Source organism: Pteronotus mesoamericanus, unplaced genomic scaffold (assembly GCF_021234165.1).
Source record: "Pteronotus mesoamericanus isolate MK-2021 breed Mesoamerican mustached bat unplaced genomic scaffold, CSHL_Meso_final contig_1210, whole genome shotgun sequence".
Classification (NCBI taxonomy): domain Eukaryota; kingdom Metazoa; phylum Chordata; class Mammalia; order Chiroptera; family Mormoopidae; genus Pteronotus; species Pteronotus mesoamericanus.
The window spans coordinates 225,160-238,652 of record NW_026555047.1 but is presented as its reverse complement, the minus strand read 5'-3'; the positions used below and the strand labels follow the sequence as shown (position 1 = coordinate 238,652).

Here is a 13,493-nt window from a genome sequence, read left to right as displayed (position 1 = left end):
CTCAACAACACGTGCTATTGTCTGTCTTTCTGATTCTTGCCATCCTGGAGGGGTGAGGTGGTGTCTCACTGTAAGTTCTGATTTGCATTTACCCAAAGACTTACGATGTTGAGCGCCTTTACATAATGACACAGCTAGTTGTTAACACCAGGGGACATGTGCACCAAGCCAGCCTCATACTCAGTTCCACGGCCAGAAAATTCCATTCCAGCATGGCCGGTTCCATCACCAAGACAGAAGTGGAGGCAGTGCCATCAGTAAGTAGCCTTGTCTCACGGAACAGCTGTGAAGTGGCAGTGGCCAGGGGCTGGAGTCCCTCCTTGCTCTACGGCTTGTTCCGAACCTGTTTCTCAAGACACCCCCTCAGAGGGGCACTCCAGGGGGTTGCTTTGGGGACAATGCAGCCCCGGGCAAGAGTCACCCTACATAATGTTTAACCTAGACAAAACTGACAGCAAGTCCCAGAAACCCTGCCCTGGGGCCGGAGGGTGAGAGGGAGAAACATGCACCCACAGCCCTGGGGGAGACAAGGCATGGCATTAGCCCCGGAACGTACATTCTAGTGCATTCCAGATGATTCTCCCTTGGGCTGAATAAGAACCCCTCTAAAAAAGGCAGCTGATGGGAAGGTCGTCAGGGGAGGCAGCAGGCAGGCATCCTGCATTGCGGGCTCCATCGGAGCACGTGGTGAACAGCGTGTGGTGGGAAACTGCATCTGCTCTTTATGGTCCCGCGCAGCTCATAAGTGGGAGGCACTGTGATCCCATGTTATTGACGAGAGATGAGATGAGAAGCTGAGAGGACACAGGACTTCATCTGTGATGGACTTTCCTAAATTCACCATGTTTCCTACAGCTGCTGTAACAAGGCGCCACAAGCTTTGTGCCTTCAAATGATACATTTATTCTCTGACAGTTCTGGGGTCAGGATGACACCAGCTTCACTCAAGTTAATCCGGGTGTGGACAGGGCTCGTCCTTCCCGAGGCTCCAGGGAACAATCATTTCCTGCCTTTTCCAGCTTCTAGAAGCCCCGCACCCCTGGCCCGTGGCCCCTTCCTCCGTGTCATCACAGCCAGTAGCGCAGCCTCTCCCGTCTCTGACTCTGACACTGCCTCCCTCTTGTGGGGACCCTGTGAGGACACTGGGCCCCCAGGGAACACAGAGTTGTTCCATCTCAGGGTCTTGGCTTAATCCCTCCTGCATATTCCTCTGCCATGTGAGGTAACATGTCCACAGGTCACAGGACCAGCCAGGATGGGGACATCTCTGGGGCCATCACTCTACCACAGCTTGCTCCTTTCTGCCGTTCTTACTCCCCCACGCTTTCATCTGAATTAAAAAAAAAAAAAAAGCCAATTTTTCTGCACACTGATCCCTGCTAGTTACTATACACACTCTGTGCAGTCTTCTCACTGCCCTTAAGTCAGAAGCATCTCTTACAAAAAAAAAAAAAATCCACCAACCAAAACTGGAAGCTCTGGCATAAGGAAACTGGGCAAGATCCTCCAGCAGCTGTAGAGCGGAGATGGTGAGGGTCCGGCAGGTTTGGGGCTTCAGCTATTGAGAAACACCGGCAACAAGGACAACAAGGGTGGGCAGAGGGCAGGGGGAGATGGAGACAAGACTGGGCCGAAGGCAAGTGGAATTTGTCAGAGCAAAGAGCAGAGGCCATTCTGGGGGAGTGGGGCACGCATGAGGCCTCAGGGCAGGAGGGAGAAATGTCAACTGTGCCCAGAGAAAGCTGCCGGAAGGCGGCTATGCAGGGACCCTGCTGCTCGGAGGCTCTGAGGCAGAAGTAATATGGAGGCGGGGAGCTGATGAATGGGCTGGGCCAGAGGAACTCAATTCCTTCCACGGCCCCCAGGGCTGAGCTGTGAAAGCAGAAAATGGACAAAAATCCCAGCAGGCACAGAAGCACAAACAGTCTATAGGTTTAAAAATAGATGATGGGCCCACAGTGCCCGTCCAGGAGAACCGGAAACATCCACACAGAAACCTGTACACGCAGGTCCACAGCAGCAGGACTCAAAACAGCCAAAAGGCGGAAACAACCGTGTCCATCAATGGATGATTGAAAAAGACAAGGGATACACATTCATAGAATGGAGTATTATTCTGCAATAAAACATGAATGTGGAGGGACGTTGAAAACATGATGCTCAGTGACAGAAGTTAGATACAAAGGACACACAGTGTGTGATCCAATTTATGTGAAATGTTCAGAATAGGCAAATCCACAGAGACAGGAAGTGAGTTAGTGGTTGTTCCAAGGTGAGGAGGGGAGTGGGAAGTGATTGCTGATGGGAACAGGGTATCTTTTTAGGGTGACAAAAACATCCAAAAATTGCCTGTGGCAATGGTTGCACACATCTGTGGATATACTAGAAACCAATGAATGGTACACTTTAAATGGGTGAGTGATATCTCCATCAAGCTGTTAAAAAAAAAAAAAAACCCTACCAGGCATAGAAGCAACCCACACAAACAGTCCATATGTTTAAAAATAAATGATACGGGAAAACATAGATAGGACCTCCTAGAACAAAACTCACTGAGAGGCGTATGAAGAATGTGAGTAGAAATTTCATTCTGAGCTCAGCTTCCGTGTACTGAGGCTCCAAAAAGCTGTCTGTCGCTGACTTGTAACATTCGATTCTCCAGGCAACTCACTTCGGTTGGCATTGCCATGTCCATTTTTGAAAGGGGACGCTGGAGGGTCCGTCCTTGCTCCTGGTGCTCCCTCTTCCCTCTCCCTGCCACCAACATTCAGCTAATCAGAAGTGACAGAAATTCCTTTGCAAATCTCTCTGGTGAGGGTCTCCTAAAAGTGTATCATCTCCCTCCCGACAGGCTGACCTTCAACATTTCTGTCCTTCTACTAGGCAACCCGGCTTAGAAACTACCCATGGGACGTGTACATCAAAGCTACAGTGAGAAACCTCCAGGGCACGGGACTCAGAGATGGACAATCCCAAGTGCTGGTGAGGCTGAGGAGAACGTAAAGCCCTTATGAGCTCCTGGTGGGAAGGGGAAACGGCAAGGAGGGTTCTTAATGTATTAAATGGGCCCTGGCTGGCTCAGTGGATTGAGCACCAGCCTGTGAACCAAAAGATCACTGGTTCAAGTCCAGCCAGGTCACGTGCCTGGACTGGAATTGTGGGCTGGTCCCCAGTTGGCGACGTGTGAGAGGCAACTGATTGATGTTACTCTCACACATTGATGTTTCTCTCCCTCTTTCTCCCTCCTTTCCCCCTCTCTCTAAGAAATAAATAAATAAAAATTTAAAAAAAATTTTTTTAAATAGTTACATTGGTGAATTTGATGTTCCGTGGAATTTCCACAATGAAATACAAAATAAAACAGAAAGGGATGCAGGGAGGTAAGTATGGACGTTCACGCTGCCCTGAGCAAAGAGATGGGTCGCAGGTGAGAAGTAAATGGGACGATGTGTGGTATGTGACTACCAGGACCAACAGGTCCCCTCCCCTGGGGAGTGGGCAACATGGCAGTATAGTCCCATACACGCAGCACCTGGCAACGTCCTACTGTTTGCTGAGTAAAAAGAGGCCACCGAGAAACAAGCCTCGTGCAACAAAGGGTCTCATTCACTGTCCCAAATCGGCTCGGAGGAACTCCTGCCCTCCTTCCAGGGAGATGACCCATGGCTGCCCAGTTTCACTTTTAAAGGACACGACAAACACTTGCCTGAAATACAGCCTGATTTTCAGAAACCCTCTGCTTTATCCAAAGGCTAATGAAGACCCAGGGCTGTCAGTGTGGGGGATGCGCAGACCAGGAGGGAGGGCAGGAGCATCACTGCCAGCGTGTGGTTTCCGAGCCTTGGGTCACGTGAGTCGCAGCCGTATCCTGGATACAAAGCTACCCTCTTATTAAAACATGGTACCTATACAAAGCTGTGCTAAAACACTCAGGACCAGCTCACTTCAGTCACCAGAGGCAGGACCCATCCAAGCCCCCCACCTCACCCCCCCCCAAGTCAATCAGATTTGGGACAGCTGGGACCCATGTGTCTCAAATTAGATGGAAGACGTTTCTGCCCGACACCCTGCAGTGTCTGCAGCCACATATATAAAATGATGAGTTTCTATCTCCCCAAACACTACCTGGGCCAGGAGGTCAAGGTCATCCTGAGGGTGACATCATCTGGGTGTCAGGACCCTCCGAAAGGCGAGAAGAACACCTCACCTGTGTGTGTTCCCCCAAATCAATGGCTGGGGTCTGATCATGAGAAAACACCACACAAACCCAGACTGAGGGATGTTCTGCAAAACTCCTGACCTGTCCTTACCACTGTCCAGGCATGAAAGATAAGAATGTCAGAGAGGGTCACAGACCGGAGGGGATAAGGAGACATGACGACTAATGTCACAGGGGATCCTGGATGGGGTCCTGGGGTGGCAAAGAGGCATTAGGAACAGGCTAGTAAAATCTGAGTAAAGTGCTGACTTCAGCTGATAGTACTGCACCCATGTTAGTTCCTTGGCATGGCGAAGTGCTCCGGGAAGGACTACAGGACGCTAACACGGGGGAAGCTGGGGAGCGTGCACGGGAAGTCTGAACTGCCCCTGCAACTTCTCTCTACATCTCAAATTAGTCCAGAGTAAAAATCTAATTAATTTAAAAAAAAAAGGTCTCGAACTCAGTCCACTTGCTTTCTTAGAGATGCTCCTAATGGGTACGGATGTAACCTTATCCTACGCCTATTACACAGCTAGAGAGAGGGAAGGGGAGGACAGGGGATTCTGCAGGGACTTTGCCAATGTGGAAAGGAGAGGCAGTCCCAAGACTGGAACCTGAGATTCAAGAACCCTGATCCCCGTACTTCTGGGCCCTTAACCTACACATACAGTTCTGAGGTTGTGGACACCACAGACATGCTTTGGTTTTCTTTATACAACCCCTAAGAGACTCCTGGAAAACCTTCAATGACGGAGAAAAAGAGAGAGGGCGGAAGGCAGGACAGTGGGGCTGGGGGTGCAGGAGGGAGGTGGAAAGAGATGAAGAAAGAGATAGATGTGAGGATAGAAAGATGGAGAGAAAGAGAAAAGAAAGGGATGGAGGGGGAAGAGTGAGAGATATGAAGAGAGACAGACAGATAGAGGAGGCAGGGAAAGATAAGATGAGAGGGGAAAAGAGCAGCCAAACTATTTTTTCCAACAATAAACGCCCCCCCCATCACAAAGCCCCCCCCATCCCCAGCCCCAGTCATCACCTCCTGCTGTCCCTCAGGGAGAGTTCGAGTCAAAAGCAGCCCTGCATTCCATTACCTAACAAATTGGGGGGGGGGGGAATCTTCCCTTTCTTGCCCCTGCCACGGGAAGAACTAATGACCTGTCAGATCTCAGTAAAGAAAAAGGTGTTCTGAAGCTCAGCAGGCATTGAACAGAGACTATCCTGGGCTCCAGGCCGTAGTAGGAAACGTGTGTCTTCACTGTAACCAGCAAGTTTTCAAACTGCACTCAGGGACGAATGGTCCACCTGACGATCCGTGACCTAGAACACCTTCGAAACATCACCCATCACCTGATGTCAAGACTGTCTGTCTAAATGTGCATTTAGATAGCACTGCTTTACTGGGTTACTGGTTTGTTTTTATTTACATTATATGCTTCCCCCCCCAGTTTTTTGGTATAAAAGCTATGAGCATGAGACATTTATACATAGTTTTACGTTTGTATGTCTTTAAGTAACGTTATAAGCATAACTGACATTTTAAAATATGGTCTATTTTTGAACTGAGATGCCACAGTTCATCAAATCTCAGAGCTCTTATTTCTAAGACGGACTGTTACGTCTCGTGACACTAAAAAAAAAAATAAACAAATCATCACTCTTACTAAGTATGGCACAATGCTGTGGGAAATATAATCATTCTATATATCTGTTCCCAAATCCTTAACCCCTGCTCTGCCAGGTGGCTGTGGGAATACAAGCTCTCACAAGAGCAGCAGAGGCAACGTCTCCTGGAGTGTGACTGCTTTCCCAATGCTTGTGCTTAAACAAAACAATGAAAGCTATGACACCCCCGGTTCAAGTCCCAGCACTGCCATGACCTGCCGAAACCACTGGGCTTCAGTTTCCGCAGCTGTAAATCACATATGCTGAACCAGAGGGATCAACAGACTTTTTCTCAAAGGAGCTAGTGAATTAGTATCTTCAGCTTCTCAAACCACACGGTCTTATGTGTGGCAGCATGAAAGCCCCCACAGGCAACAATGTTTATGAATGTGCCTGGCTTTGTGCCAATAAAACTTTATTTCTGGACACTGAAATGTGAACTCTATTTTCATGTGTCACAACTCATGATTCTTCTTTTGATTTCTTAAAAACATTTAAAAATGTAAAAATCACCCCAGTCCAGGGACCATATAAAAACAAATGATGAGTTGAACTTGCAGCGTGGGCCATGCCGCCCTCTTGGATGGGACAATCTCAGGGACCTTTCTAGAACTTACTTTCTAAGCTGCTCTGATCCTCAATTCACATTTTAACCAGCAGATACTTCTGTAGCTCTAAACGACCCACATGTCCAAACACTAAGCTATGTCCATATGCCCCCAGAAGTCTTATTTTCTCATTAAATTTCCCCTTTTGCTACCTAACCCTGTGATGTCCAGCATGGCAGCCACCAACCACATGTGGCATTGAGCATGTGGACTGTGTCTCATTCTGAGATGTAAAAATCAGTGAGTACAAAAGGCACACCAGATTCTGAAGACTTTGTACAAAAGAAAGTGAAGTAGGTAATTTATGCCTTCTTTATACTGATGTTGCCATGATAATATTTTTAATAGACTGGGTATATCAAATGTATCAAAATTGGTTCCACCTGTTTTGCTTTCTGGAATGTGGCTAGTTGAACATTTAAAATTAAGTGTGATGCTTGGGTCCTGTTTCTATCAGAAAGCACTGTTTTTCAGAGAGGAGAAAGGGGAAAAATAATAACGCAGAGCACGCAGAGCTACATCTTCCCAACAGGCACTCGAGGAGACTCTGCTGTTCCCATCGCTTGGCCATAAAAAAAAAAAAAAAAAAAAAATGGGAAGGAAGGGAAGAACAGGGAGAGCACAGAGACTGTTTAGGGAGATGAAACTATTCTGTATGACAGTGTAATGGTGCATATGTGTTACACATTTGTCCAAACCTATAGAACGTGAGTGAACTTATAGAATGTTAGTGAACCCTGACCATCAACTACGGACGCTGAGTAACACTGCGTAACGATGTACCAATGCAGGCTCACCAATTGTGACAGAAGTCTACTGTGGTCAGGGACGCTGATAATGGGGGAGGCTGTGTAACTGCAAGGGCAGGGGATAAATAGGAAGTCTCTGTACCACTGCTCACTTTTGCTGTAAACCTAAAACTGCTCTAAAAATAAAGTCTATTTTGGCTCTGGCTGGTGTGGCTCAGTGCATTGAATGTTGGCCTGCAAACTGAAAGGTCGCCGGTTTGATTCCTGGTCGGGGCACATGTCTGGGTTGTGAGCCAGGTCCCCAGTTGGGAGTGTGTGAGAGGCAACCAGCTGATGTTTCTCTCTCTCTCCCTCCTTTCCCCCCTCTCTAAGAAATGAATAAAATCTTTAAAAAAATAAAGTCTATTTTTAAAAAACTAAACATGTCTTTTTATTTTAATGCAATCATAAATTCTTATTAGAAATAGTTCAAAAAAATACTGTAGCCCAATGGTTCACAATTTGGGGTGGTACTGTTCTCCAGGGGACACTTAGTGATGTCTAGGGACATCTGTGGTTGTCACCACTGCGGTGCTCCTGGCATCAAGGGAGTGCGGGGGTCAGGGATGCTGCTCAACATCTCACAGTGCCCAGGACGACCCCCGCAAAGAGATGACCCAGCCCCAGTGTCCGCAGCGCCATGGGGTAGGGGGTGGGAGAGACCTGGTTTAGTCAAACCCCATCTCATTAAAAACAAGAACACGTAACAATTATAGTGCACTTCAGAACTCCTACTGTGTCCTTCCCCGGGAGCTTTGTTTGAGCCACACGGCCTGCCAGGTGGACAAGGCAGGTGTTCCAGACCCTGTCTTACAAGCAGTCATAAGTTTCTCAGGGAGCAAGGTCACCTGTGGCCCCTTCTCCTCCCCTCCCCATGAACTTATAAACTCCTGCTTCCGCCCCCGGCCTGTACGCCAGGGGCCCTCTCTGACACAGAGTTCTCCACTTCCTGTGAGACGGTGCAAATTTTTATTTTTCTGGAGTGGCGAAACGAGTGGCAGAGGAAGAGGAAGAAGTGCATTTGGCAACTAGGACCACGTGGCCCTGAAAAAGCCGAACTTCACTCAATGGGTGTCTGCTTTCTGGGCAGTGCACTGTGTCCCCCAAAAAAGATATGTCTGCATCCTAACCGCGGTACCTGGGAATGGGATCTTGTTTGAAAATGAGGGGTCTTTGCAGATGTAACCATGTTAGGATGAGGTAATACTGGAGTGGGGTGGCCCTAATCTAACACCTGGGGCGCTTACAGAAGAGGAAGATTTGGACAGAGAGACATGACAAGCCCTCTGAACTTGACCGCTGGCTGCTCAGGCTACCCTGACCTTTTCAACCTGGCCTCAGTTTTTGGGTTTCCGTTTTTGTCTCTGCATTGTCCAATTTTAGGAAGAATTCTGCTAAGGTGGTAGATCATTCAATCCTCCATCCTTCATATCTGATCACTCTCATATCTAATCAGGGTCCTTACCACCCCCAGATGATGTCAGATCACTCCACCTGCACAGGGGTCCTATGAGCTGGTGTAGCCAGAATCCCCCCGATGATTCTCATTGGAGATTCTCGATCTACTGACCACACCGGCCTCTTGGCTGTAAGTCCCTGCTGGCCCATGCTGTACTCGAAGGTGAGCCCAGATCTACACTAAGTTTTCTCTTCCCCATTGCAGGAGCTCCTGAATGAATCTGTTTCCACCACATTGACAACTATCTGGCTCTGGTTCTCTCTGACAGACACACAGGGATAGGCCATGTGACGACAGAGGCGGAGACTGGAGGGATGCAGCTACAAGCCCAGGAGTGCTAGAAACCACCAGAAGCTGGAAGAGGCAGGCAGAACTCTGCCCTGGAGCCTCCAGAGGGAGCACAGCCCTGTGACTCCTTGATTTCAGACTTCTGGGTTCCAGAACTGGGAGAGAATAGATTTCTGTGCTCCAGGCCACCCAGCCTGGTGTTTTCTTACAGGGGACCCAGAAAGTCACTCAGTTAGGCAAAGAGAAGGCAGGTGGTATCGGGGATTTAGTCACTGACCTCCCAGCCACAGACGGCCTGCTCCAGCATGATGTCTACAGGGATATTTACACTTAACTTGGCTGGATTCACCTCCTATCTTTGGTTCCTCCTGACTTTTTTTGTCCATCAAATTAGGCAGTTTCTGAAGGAGACAGGGGAAAGGGTCATGGCCTTGACAACAAAGGACAAAACATTTGACCAGTGATAACTGTCAAAGAGCAGAACTTGCGCAGGCCCCTCCTCATGTCAGCACGGAAACAGAGGGAAACCCGCGCACGCATGCCGACAGCGACGGCAGCACACTGAACCGACAGACACCAAAGAATAATTATCTCTATTTTATCACCTCCAAATGATTAACTTTCAGGAATTCCAAAAATGGTAGCAATTTCTGCAAATCAGTGTCTCTTGCTCAGCACTGCATCCTGGCATCAAGTGGGTGGGGCCAGAGATGCTGCTCAACACCCCCAGCTCCCTGGATTACCTCCCACAGAGACTGACCAAGCCCAATGTCTGCAGTACCCAGGGGGAGGCCCTGCAAGAGATGACATGGAGCGACCCAGCCCCACCTCGGTGCTCACACCCGGGGGCTGTGCCCTCCACCTGTCCCGTGGCTAACCTGTCAGTTCAAAGCTTCTCTCTGGTCTTTTCCCCTAATCGTCTATCCTATGCATGGTATTAGCCCCACCTCTCTGCCCCCTGAAAAATTTATTGTCACCACGCCTATGGAGCTCATGGAATATACAGGCCTGGGCTCCCATCTCCATCTTCCCAGGGACCCCAACTCAGAAAGCCAGGTCAGGCGCAGAGCAGTCCTGGTCCCCCGTCTCCACACCTCCCCATGGCTACACACAAGCGTCTTATTCACATGGTGCTCCCAGTGCCTGGCACACGTTCTGATGCTTAAAATAGGCATACAACCAGCCTTTGTTGGGGAGAGGAAGGAAGGAAGGAAGGCTTTGGACAAAGGAGACTGCAACTCAGCCATCCAGAAACCCTGGGCATGTGCCAGGGTGGGCTGCAGGGGGAGTGGGAGAAGATAGTTCCTGGAGTCAAAGTGAAGGTTGCTCAGGAAAGGTAAGGCGGGGCCCACTCCCACAGTGCCACAAAGGCTGCGTAAGGGATTTTGATTTTGCCAAGTGGGTGATGAGTTGGTGAAGGTGGCAGGGAAATGACAAACCAATCTGTGCTTTAGAGAGCGGATCCTGGTCATGTGGGGTCGACCCAGCAGAAGGAGAAAGATCGGAGGCTGATCCAGCAGCTGGGATGTTCTGAGTAAGAGACAGTGAAGCACTTAACTCGGGGGAAAGAAACACAGATGGAAGAGACAGAGGTAAAAGCTAGAGGGCTGACACCAGGCAACCTCCCAACCTTCAGTTTAGTGGGTTGTCGACTCCCCAGAGAAAAGCCATTTAAATAGCAACATGATTTGCCCTGGCCACATGACTCGGTTGGTTGATGCGTCATCTGCGCACCAAAAGGTTGTGAGTTCGATTTCTGGTCAGAGTACATACCTAGGTTGTGGATTTGATCCCCACTTGGGGCATGTACAGGAGGCAATAAACTGATGTTTTTCTTTCACATCAATGTTTCTTTCTCCCTCCCTTCCACTCTCTCTAAGATCAATTATGTATATTCAATCTCAGGTAAGGATTAAAAAAGAAAAGAAAAGCAGCCTGGGCTGGTGTGGCTCAGTGGATTGAGTGCCAGCCTGCAAACTGACGGGCTGCCAGTTCGATTCCCAGTCAGGGCACACACCTGGGTTGCAGGCCAGTTCTCCAGTAGCGGGGCACGTGAGAGGCAATCACGCATTAATGTTTCTCTTTCTCTCTTTCTCCCTTCCTTCCCCTCTGTCTAAAAATTAAAAAAATAAAATAAAAACAATTGTTAAAAAAATATAGCAGCATGATCCTTCACTCCCAAAACTGGAAGAAGGACAACCCCGATGTCCACCAATGGATGAATGGATAAATACAATGTGTCCATCAACACACTGGAATGTTACTCAGCCAGGAACAGGAGTGAAGCACTGACACTCACTACAATGTGGATGAACCTTGAACACATGATGCTCAGTGAGAGAAGCCAGACACAAAAGGCCACACAGTGTGTGATTCCATTTATGTGAAATGTTCAGATCAGGCAAATCCAGAGACAGAAAGTGGATTAGTGGTTGCCAGAGGCAGGGGAGGGGGTGGAGAGGTGACTGCTTATAGGGAAAGAGGATTTTATTGGGGTGACAGAATGTTTCAAAACAGGTTTAGGGGGATGATGGTTGCACAACTTGATAAAATTACCAAAAAAATTGAACTGTGTACTTAAACAGCTGGGTTTTATGATATGGAAATTATACCTTAATTTAAAAAATTAAAAACAATAAGACTTTCCCCTTTGCAAGGTCCTCAAGAACTAGTAGCCACTTCTGGAAGAGTCTCAGAGCTGCCCAAAGCCCCCTGCCCACCCACTGGCAAGACAAAGTACATTTAGAGAACTCAGCTAATCAATCCCCTGCAGAGTGGTCAAGGAGAAGAAGGATGAAGTGACCTCCTGGGACAGATCGCCCCACCTTTTCCGCTCCCCTTATCTGGTTTCTAAGATCTCCTGGGTAACACATGTAACGAACTCTTTCCTCTAGACCCTGAAGAGAGGGGGACCACCCCAAAAGGCAGCACAAGATAGAAGAGAGGAAAATCAAGGTCCAAAACTGTCAAAAGGAACAGTGGAACTAGGGGGAAGCTCCCCAAATTGGCAGGAAGACAGGATTGCAGGATACAGCCCTTAAAGGACCCAGCGGACCCAGACCCAGCCCTTAAAGGACCCAAGCAGAGAGGCTGAATGGGAGACAAAGTTTCAAAGGCTGTTGTTATCAATTAAGACATTTATAAGAAATTACTTTAAGGAATACAAATGACCTACTAAATACAATTTTAAAGACGATTATTTGTTACCAGGTGCAAATGAAGAGACCTGTGATAACAACTTGAATGGAAGACGTGTTTTAACACTACTACTCAGTGGACCAAAATATAAATGCCTCCATTCAGCAAACAAGGAGCTGAATCCTCTGCATGTCAGAGTACTTCCCATTCAGTTATCTTATCATCAAACAACAGGACCCAAGATTTACTAAACAAGAGCAGAAAACCATGGTGTCAGTCACAGGATCTTCCCTACAGAAGACCTGAAGAGCTCAAGCTTCATGCTTTAAATCAAAACGAACGAAGCAAATTGCACACTTTGGCATCTTTCAATGCCAGCAAAGATCATTTAATCCCATATTCAAAACCAGTCTAAGTGGTCAAAAGCTACCCAAAAGACCTACCTAGAAAGAGATCAGTGTTCCTAAAATTCTCTAAAATCAATGTGATTTTTTCTCCTCTTAAAATGAAAGCACTCGATGATTTAAAAACAACCCCCAAATCCGGGCTTAACTTTCTAAGAATCAAAGGTGAGATGTGGTCTTTAAAGAAAATAACTTAGGCCCTGGCTGGTGTGGCTCAGTGAATTGAGCACCGGCCTGCAAACCGAAGGACCACCAGTTCAATTCCCAGTCAGGGCACATGTTTGGGTTTTGGGCTAGGTCCTGGTAGGGGGACATGTGAGAGGCAACCACACATTGATGCTTCTCTCCTCTCTTTCTCCCTCCCTTCCCCTCTTTCTAAAAATAAATAAGTAAAATCAAGAAAGAAGAAAGAAAACACCTTAGTTTTATTTATAATAGGGGTGGGTCTCAAGTGGGGCAATGCTGCCCCCCAGGGACACTGGGTGCCACCTGGGGACAATTGTAGTTGTCACAAATAGGGGTGATCCTGGCATCGAGTGGGTAGGGGCCAGGGATGCTTCTCAGCACTCCACAGTGCCCAGGCCAGCCCCAAAATCAGCTGAGTCCATAGAGGGACCCAAGTCTATCAGAAGAGATAAATAATCGTGGCCCAATGGTTCCCTCCCAATGGCTCCTGTGGGGTACACCTAAATCAGAAAGCCGTGCACCACCTTCTGTTAAGTAGACACGCTTGTTCCTTAACAAACCTTCATAATTTCCTGGCATCAGATCCAAACAGATTCTTCTTTTTCTGTTTGTTTTTCCTGACTTATAATAATAGGAACTTTTTTTTTTTTGGCAGGAGTGATTCTTATGTGCATCCCCAAGGTTAAAAGACTCAAGTCAAGCTCTAACTCCTTCTCTCCCCTCCCTAACAACCCAGTTATTCTACCCACCCACCTTTCTTCC

At 47.9% G+C, this 13,493-nt stretch overlaps 1 protein-coding gene across 5 annotated transcripts in view; it reads right to left on the bottom strand.

The window, feature by feature from the left end:
* GNG7 (G protein subunit gamma 7) overlaps positions 1–13,493 on the bottom strand; it is a 115,116-nt gene that overhangs the window by 100,152 nt on the left and 1,471 nt on the right. The window contains exon 1 of one of the 5 annotated variants that reach the window (XM_054586900.1): positions 2,554–2,611. The exons of the other annotated variants lie outside the window; for them this stretch is intronic. The gene's annotated coding sequence lies outside the window, so the exon portion shown is untranslated. Of the gene's footprint in view, positions 1–2,553; positions 2,612–13,493 lie in introns of those variants that run through there. 5 annotated transcript variants of the gene reach the window in all.